The sequence below is a fragment of the Limanda limanda genome, chromosome 1, assembly GCF_963576545.1.
Source record: "Limanda limanda chromosome 1, fLimLim1.1, whole genome shotgun sequence".
In the NCBI taxonomy this organism is placed as follows: Eukaryota; Metazoa; Chordata; class Actinopteri; order Pleuronectiformes; family Pleuronectidae; genus Limanda; species Limanda limanda.
Window position 1 is genome coordinate 12,400,514 of NC_083636.1, and position 8,232 is coordinate 12,408,745.

At 40.0% G+C, this 8,232-nt stretch overlaps 2 long non-coding RNA genes across 2 annotated transcripts; one reads left to right on the forward strand and one right to left on the reverse strand.

Annotated features, from left to right (window-relative positions):
- The first annotated feature begins 262 nt into the window (after nt 1-262).
- On the forward strand, nt 263-2,762 carry LOC133006888 (uncharacterized). The gene is made up of 5 exons (XR_009679399.1): nt 263-346; nt 767-899; nt 1,520-1,606; nt 2,202-2,360; nt 2,556-2,762. It is a non-coding gene; the product is annotated as an uncharacterized LOC133006888 (long non-coding RNA).
- A 744-nt stretch (nt 2,763-3,506) lies between these two features.
- LOC133008435 (uncharacterized) lies at nt 3,507-5,623 on the reverse strand. The gene is made up of 4 exons (XR_009680516.1): nt 5,540-5,623; nt 4,987-5,119; nt 4,280-4,366; nt 3,507-3,684 (listed from the first exon to the last, which is right to left on the reverse strand). It is a non-coding gene; the product is annotated as an uncharacterized LOC133008435 (long non-coding RNA).
- Nucleotides 5,624-8,232: the final 2,609 nt, after the last annotated feature.

Below are 8,232 nucleotides of genomic sequence, written 5' to 3' on the forward strand. Positions count from 1 at the left end.
TGTTTTTTTCGTTGCTATGATGGTTGCTATGGACGCTGCCATGCCGAGAACCACGTCGTAGCGTGCTGTTTAAATCACCCTCCCTGCGTGGTGTCGTTCAGTGCTCGTGAATGTTATTCATGTTAAATAATATTAATATTTGAGGCTAGATTACACCTCTAATGCGAAGGATCTTGCGAGTCTGTTCAGAGGCGGACATGAGTGTGACACCGGACCGAGTCCGCCACCGGACCGAGTCCGCCACCGGAAATAACGTGTGGCTGTCAACATCCGCTCCCTTTAACTAGAAGCTGCGTCATACACACGGAGCATTTGGGAGACCACGATGTCGTCTTCCTTCTGTCAGGTAAGTAGTTTATTGTTTTTAAAGATCGTTACGATCTAGGTTCACAGTCCGAGTGCTGAGACAGCGGATGCGGAGTCCGTCGATACCCACAATGGATGCTTTTCTTCAGCTAATATGCCATTGTTAGCCACATGCTTCAGCCCACGGTAGCATGTGATTACCTGGGAGGTGAAAACATGGTTATTCAAACCAGTTCAAGATGCTTAGCTCATCATTGAGGGACGCTACAATATAAATATAAACATGAATTTGATTTATGAATGCTTTAGATTAATAAGGAGCGTATTTCTCTACCAATACTTCACAATAACAGATCAATTTGGTTTAATGTATAGAATGTAATATGACAATAATGTTTTCATGTTATGGAGTTGCGATTCATTTTATAAAACAATTCCTATGTTCTGTTTTTTAATCAAGGAGGATCCAAGTGAAGCTACAGGAGTATGATGAAGGGCAGCCTGGAGAGAAAGAGGAGCCGGGTTGAGCCCACTACTCTCATCCACGTACCACGAGGAAGATGAGGGAGAGAAATTATCCTACCATTAAAGAGGTACTTTTAAGTTACATACCAGAAACACCATTTTATATAATGTGCCAAATATACATTTTTATTAAATCCCCAAAGTACGCTGGCTGAAATACAAGTTAATATCACACTGAAAGAGTTTTGATCAATCATGCTTCCCTGCTGTGGTTGTTCAACTGGGAAAACAACTTTTTCCACAGGAAGGCAAGTAAATTTAAGGAATGCTTGTGCAAAGTTTTCCTCTGTTATGTATAATGATGACCCCCATCAGACATTATGTTAGCAATATTTACACCTTTTCATTTATACTGTTTATTTCTGTCTACATGTGTGAATTTGCCTTCATTAGTTTCAGAAAAGAGCGATCATGTATCGGTCAGTGGGCGGCAGCCCAAGACTCCGCAAACTAGTCTTTAAGCAAAGTAGACGAAGGCATTGAGGTTGCGGCCTGCCATCATTATTATTTTGCTTAAGGGACTGAATATGTTTCATGCAGAAATATTAGCATTTTCCTTATATCTACCAAAACTGCTTGTTTCACAGACTGCAGTTTTGTTTTGATCCGATGTGGTGTGCAAATACCAACTGTATCTGCAATGGGTTGTTGGGCATTAATATTTGTAACTCTAATTTTGTTTTGACAGACTGTGCAAAGAATGTTGAGAACATCACCACTCTACAGGAATACACAGTCCAGTAATGTGTGTCAGAAGTTCAGTAGTGAACGACAGGTACTGTGGAAAAATGTGTGTCATTGTTGTACAATGTCCTTTGACTCTGTTTACACAAGGTCAACACAAAAAGGTTTGATTGTAAACTGATATTGGTATGAATTCATGTTATACTCCTCTTCACAAGAAACAAACAATTTACAAAAAAAAAACACTAGAATTACCGCACTGCGTTGTATGACTCCGCTAACCAGTGCAGTGTCCGTCTACATATTTCTACATATTTTCTCTCATATAAATGTCACTGTAACCTCTTGACAACTGAAACCATAACATGAGGTCAGTGTGGCCTTGACCTTTTGACTTTAAGACAAATACACAGTTAGACAACCCGAAAACATGCAGTAATGCCTCCGGCGACTCGCTATTACAGAGGCATTAAAATGTTAAGTGTAGTAGACTGGATTTTATTGGTGTTACATTGGACATCTTGTATTGGTACACAAAAAATATATTTGGTTTCACATTTTAGATGGCATAAGCAGAGACATCAACTCAGGAAATGGATTTCTGCAGAAAATTAAGCCTTGTATGTGTGTATATATACATACAAACGCACTTTTAAAACGTTTTGTTTTTTATCATATATTCTCAGGTAGTACTGACGCATTTACGGAGATGGGACATGAGGGCCTTGTCTGCGTGGCCAAGAGAAGATTCCACAGAGTTCAAGCTGAGCAGGCTGCAGCAGGTTTGGAGGAATCCTCCTCTGAAGAGGAAACATGGCGAGGTTCTTCTCCACTGATGAAGAAATGTGAGTGCTGTGATTAGGTCAAATCTGCTAAAATGCTACTGTGGCTCCTGGGCCCTGCTATTAGCTTGGTGTATGGTAGCTGTTAGCTTTAGCATATTTATTTTTTAGGGGCCTGTCTGACGTTTATGTTTTAAAAAAAAAATCAGAGGGAACCATCTTCATAATTTAACACTATGGTTTCTTTGTGTCCTTCAGATCTTCTCAAGAGAAGCTGCCTCAGCTCCACGGTCCCTCCTGCAGCCTCCACTCCTGATGCTAATCCCCGGTCTCCATCACACCATCCGGGCAGACCTGGAGTCACAGAACTTTGTCCAGAGCTGCCGTCTGAGAATTGTTGATCATATAATTTTCAGCAGATGCCTTAATGTAATGTTTGTGCACAATAAATGACATTGATCATAACATATTGGTATTTCCTTGCAGTCATACACCATGATATTGGCAGATAAGATGTTGATTACATTAAAGCAGTGAATGCTCTGCTTTAAGCAACATAAACACACAATGATCCAATGGATTTGAAGTAGAATGGGCACGTTACATTCTGTAGAGAGTAACTCAGTAACGGAAGTCAGAAAATAACTTTATCTGAGGTTCAGTCAGTTATAGTCACAGCAAAGCACACAGGTCTTGTTGTCTAAGTGGCAACCATATCATATTGTTTAAGATGTGTAACATCAAGCTTGTGTATCAGGGCTAAATACATCCAGTCATAAGTAAGTTCACCCTCTTGTTAACACTAAAAGTAGGTGACCCAGATGTTTCACAATGCAATCTGATAAGGTCTTATGAGAAACATTCTTAACATTAAAGAAATGAACACAGAGGATAGCAATAGATGTTTCACTTTAAATCAGTAGCTGGTAATCGGCAGACTGACTTATTCAAACACATTAATACTACAATGAATGAGGCAGGGGTTTGCTATCAGAAATCAACTATATCGTCACATTAGGTTTCTCTTGAGCTCATGGAAATGACCTTCACCTTCCACTTACTGTCACCTGTGTGCTTTGCTGTGACTTTTTTTTTTAAAACATAAACGTCAGACAGGCCCCTAAAAAATAAATATGCTAAAGCTAACAGCTACCATACACCAAGCTAATAGCAGGGCCCAGGAGCCACAGTAGCATTTTAGCAGATTTGACCTAATCACAGCACTCACATTTCTTCATCAGTGGAGAAGAACCTCGCCATGTTTCCTCTTCAGAGGAGGATTCCTCCAAACCTGCTGCAGCCTGCTCAGCTTGAACTCTGTGGAATCTTCTCTTGGCCACGCAGACAAGGCCCTCATGTCCCATCTCCGTAAATGCGTCAGTACTACCTGAGAATATATGATAAAAAACAAAACGTTTTAAAAGTGCGTTTGTATGTATATATACACACATACAAGGCTTAATTTTCTGCAGAAATCCATTTCCTGAGTTGATGTCTCTGCTTATGCCATCTAAAATGTGAAACCAAATATATTTTTTGTGTACCAATACAAGATGTCCAATGTAACACCAATAAAATCCAGTCTACTACACTTAACATTTTAATGCCTCTGTAATAGCGAGTCGCCGGAGGCATTACTGCATGTTTTCGGGTTGTCTAACTGTGTATTTGTCTTAAAGTCAAAAGGTCAAGGCCACACTGACCTCATGTTATGGTTTCAGTTGTCAAGAGGTTACAGTGACATTTATATGAGAGAAAATATGTAGAAATATGTAGACGGACACTGCACTGGTTAGCGGAGTCATACAACGCAGTGCGGTAATTCTAGTGTTTTTTTTTTGTAAATTGTTTGTTTCTTGTGAAGAGGAGTATAACATGAATTCATACCAATATCAGTTTACAATCAAACCTTTTTGTGTTGACCTTGTGTAAACAGAGTCAAAGGACATTGTACAACAATGACACACATTTTTCCACAGTACCTGTCGTTCACTACTGAACTTCTGACACACATTACTGGACTGTGTATTCCTGTAGAGTGGTGATGTTCTCAACATTCTTTGCACAGTCTGTCAAAACAAAATTAGAGTTACAAATATTAATGCCCAACAACCCATTGCAGATACAGTTGGTATTTGCACACCACATCGGATCAAAACAAAACTGCAGTCTGTGAAACAAGCAGTTTTGGTAGATATAAGGGAAATGCTAATATTTCTGCATGAAACATATTCAGTCCCTTAAGCAAAATAATAATGATGGCAGGCCGCAACCTCAATGCCTTCGTCTACTTTGCTTAAAGACTAGTTTGCGGAGTCTTGGGCTGCCGCCCACTGACCGATACATGATCGCTCTTTTCTGAAACTAATGAAGGCAAATTCACACATGTAGACAGAAATAAACAGTATAAATGAAAAGGTGTAAATATTGCTAACATAATGTCTGATGGGGGTCATCATTATACATAACAGAGGAAAACTTTGCACAAGCATTCCTTAAATTTACTTGCCTTCCTGTGGAAAAAGTTGTTTTCCCAGTTGAACAACCACAGCAGGGAAGCATGATTGATCAAAACTCTTTCAGTGTGATATTAACTTGTATTTCAGCCAGCGTACTTTGGGGATTTAATAAAAATGTATATTTGGCACATTATATAAAATGGTGTTTCTGGTATGTAACTTAAAAGTACCTCTTTAATGGTAGGATAATTTCTCTCCCTCATCTTCCTCGTGGTACGTGGATGAGAGTAGTGGGCTCAACCCGGCTCCTCTTTCTCTCCAGGCTGCCCTTCATCATACTCCTGTAGCTTCACTTGGATCCTCCTTGATTAAAAAACAGAACATAGGAATTGTTTTATAAAATGAATCGCAACTCCATAACATGAAAACATTATTGTCATATTACATTCTATACATTAAACCAAATTGATCTGTTATTGTGAAGTATTGGTAGAGAAATACGCTCCTTATTAATCTAAAGCATTCATAAATCAAATTCATGTTTATATTTATATTGTAGCGTCCCTCAATGATGAGCTAAGCATCTTGAACTGGTTTGAATAACCATGTTTTCACCTCCCAGGTAATCACATGCTACCGTGGGCTGAAGCATGTGGCTAACAATGGCATATTAGCTGAAGAAAAGCATCCATTGTGGGTATCGACGGACTCCGCATCCGCTGTCTCAGCACTCGGACTGTGAACCTAGATCGTAACGATCTTTAAAAACAATAAACTACTTACCTGACAGAAGGAAGACGACATCGTGGTCTCCCAAATGCTCCGTGTGTATGACGCAGCTTCTAGTTAAAGGGAGCGGATGTTGACAGCCACACGTTATTTCCGGTGGCGGACTCGGTCCGGTGGCGGACTCGGTCCGGTGTCACACTCATGTCCGCCTCTGAACAGACTCGCAAGATCCTTCGCATTAGAGGTGTAATCTAGCCTCAAATATTAATATTATTTAACATGAATAACATTCACGAGCACTGAACGACACCACGCAGGGAGGGTGATTTAAACAGCACGCTACGACGTGGTTCTCGGCATGGCAGCGTCCATAGCAACCATCATAGCAACGAAAAAAACATTCGTGATAACTATTAAAATATATATCATAAGCACGAACTGGCTGAAGACTGTGGAAGCAAAGACCACATTTCTCGCTAGAAATGGTGTCAGAATGTATTTTTATGCCCAGACTAAGTTACAAAATCATATTTTTATCTGAAAAAACAAGGACTGTCCGCCATGTTTTCCTTTCCGTAGACGGGAACTCGGGAGTCACGTGACGTGAAAACACGTCAATGCAAAACAATGGGCGGACCAAACGTTTCCATCTCACAATCTGATAGGCCAGATTGTGAGATGGAAACGTTTGTCCAAGTGGACCAACGTTCCCACTGAACGTTTCCTGATGAGACTGGGTTGTCTATCGATACATACTAAGAGAAAAACAGTTTACGATTTGTGCTTAAAATGATTGTCCTCCACTTCATTCCTCATCAAATCAGCATCTCCTAGCTATGCACATTAGAAAGATCAAAGGTTTGACAAAACAATGTCAAAAATCAAAGGCAAAACATTTCCTAAGGGCAAGTTAAAGCTTTTTCTTCCCTAATATCCTTACTCCTGCACTAAAACAGCATTAAATCAATATGTAGCAAAAGAAAAAGACGTGTTGAAAAGATGCAGCACCTCATAGGCTGACCCAACCTCCTGTCTATATAGATCTCTTTTTTTTAACGGTTGTTGAATCCATGAATGCAAAATGCATGTTGGATTTCGCACCGAATGTCTAGTCGTGCTGTTTCACACAAAACCATGAATGTCAATGTCATGGTAGCACTAAAGGAAATTTCATGGGACCAACAAAGCCTTTAAAATCCATCCTATTGGGATCATAAATGACTGTAAAGAATTTCATGGCAATGCATCTGATCATTATTTCGAAATCTGAGTCCTTGTGAAGGAACCAACTGTGAAAAACAAAGCATTCAACTCCCATCTCCTTTAACAAAACCAGCTCAGAGAGTGTCCTTCTATCCATCACATACATTACATAAAATAATTGAAGGTTGCGATGTGCATATTAGATAGAAAGTGTCAAATTGACAAACTGAAACTCCTTTGGACCTGTTACAGTAAAGTAAAAAATATCATTATGCTTCAAATCACATGTTCTTGCTTAATGTAAAAAGAGGGACAGGATGGTTTTGGCTTGAAACTGGAAGCCTGCTCTTTCAAATGAGGGTTGAAAGTTGGATGCTGAGCCACTCCCTGTTGTGTGGTTAATTACACCATGACACAAAAGGCTGAGACCTGCTGATGACATGAGGAGGAGTCGGAAAAAGGAGGTGGAGGAGGGAGGAAGGCAGCAATAACGTTGGCTGTAAAGTCATCAAAGCGGCAGTAAATGTTGACTGAGTGTCCTTGAGATCACAGTGGAAGACAGGGTGGTGCTCCTCTGTGCCTTCATAACAGACTTTGTGAGAGCTCATATGAGCTCATATAAGTCAGCATGTGTATATATTCAAGTGAGGATCATAATGTGAGTGGATGTGTGAAATGCTAGTGAGAGTGTGCATGAGTCTGAGAGTGAATGTCGGGGAGGAGGGAAGAGGGATAAGTGATCAAAGACAGAAAATCTCCACTTCCTTCTGCTGTGCAAGAATTAAGCGAAGATAGTTTATGGTCACACAAACAGGGGTGTGTCAGTGGTGTACCTCTACAACCATTTCACCTCCAATCTGTGGGAGTGAGGAGGCGAATCAAATATCTGTTTCATGTAGTGAGTGAGGCAAGATGCGATAATCACTCTGCATTTGTGTACTTGGGACATGGACCATATCCTCGGGTACGGTTGGTGCCACTTTAAATCCACCTCTATCACATTATCTATGGATCCCTCGTCAAATTGATTAATCAGGCATCAGCTTTAAATGGCAAATCTTGGAAAAACATCTAAATAAATATGCATTTTTAAATTAAATGTTATTTCTCCATATGTGAATTATACCACTGTGGAAATTGCGATTAAACACAGCAGGCAACTTCCATCAAGTTGGAAACACAAGTGTGTGTCCCGTTTATTAGCATCACAACAAACAATCCAAAATGGCGTTAAATAACCCAGCATGCCTTGGGCCTCCGACGTCATCACGTTACCCAACATGCATTGGGATCGACGTCATCACGTCATGTACTGATGCCTAACACATTAATTAAATAACGGTGTGAAACAACAGTGTGCAGAACTATACTAAGAACGAGGGTGAATTATGTGAGTCCCATTCACTACACCACAAACATTGTGCCTCACGCTGAACAGTGCAGTTGACGGGAATAATAAGTGTTTGTAATGAAAACAATATATTTCAAATTTGAATAAAAGAATAAAATTATTCTTCCTAGGCGTTCTCACACACACAAGGGCA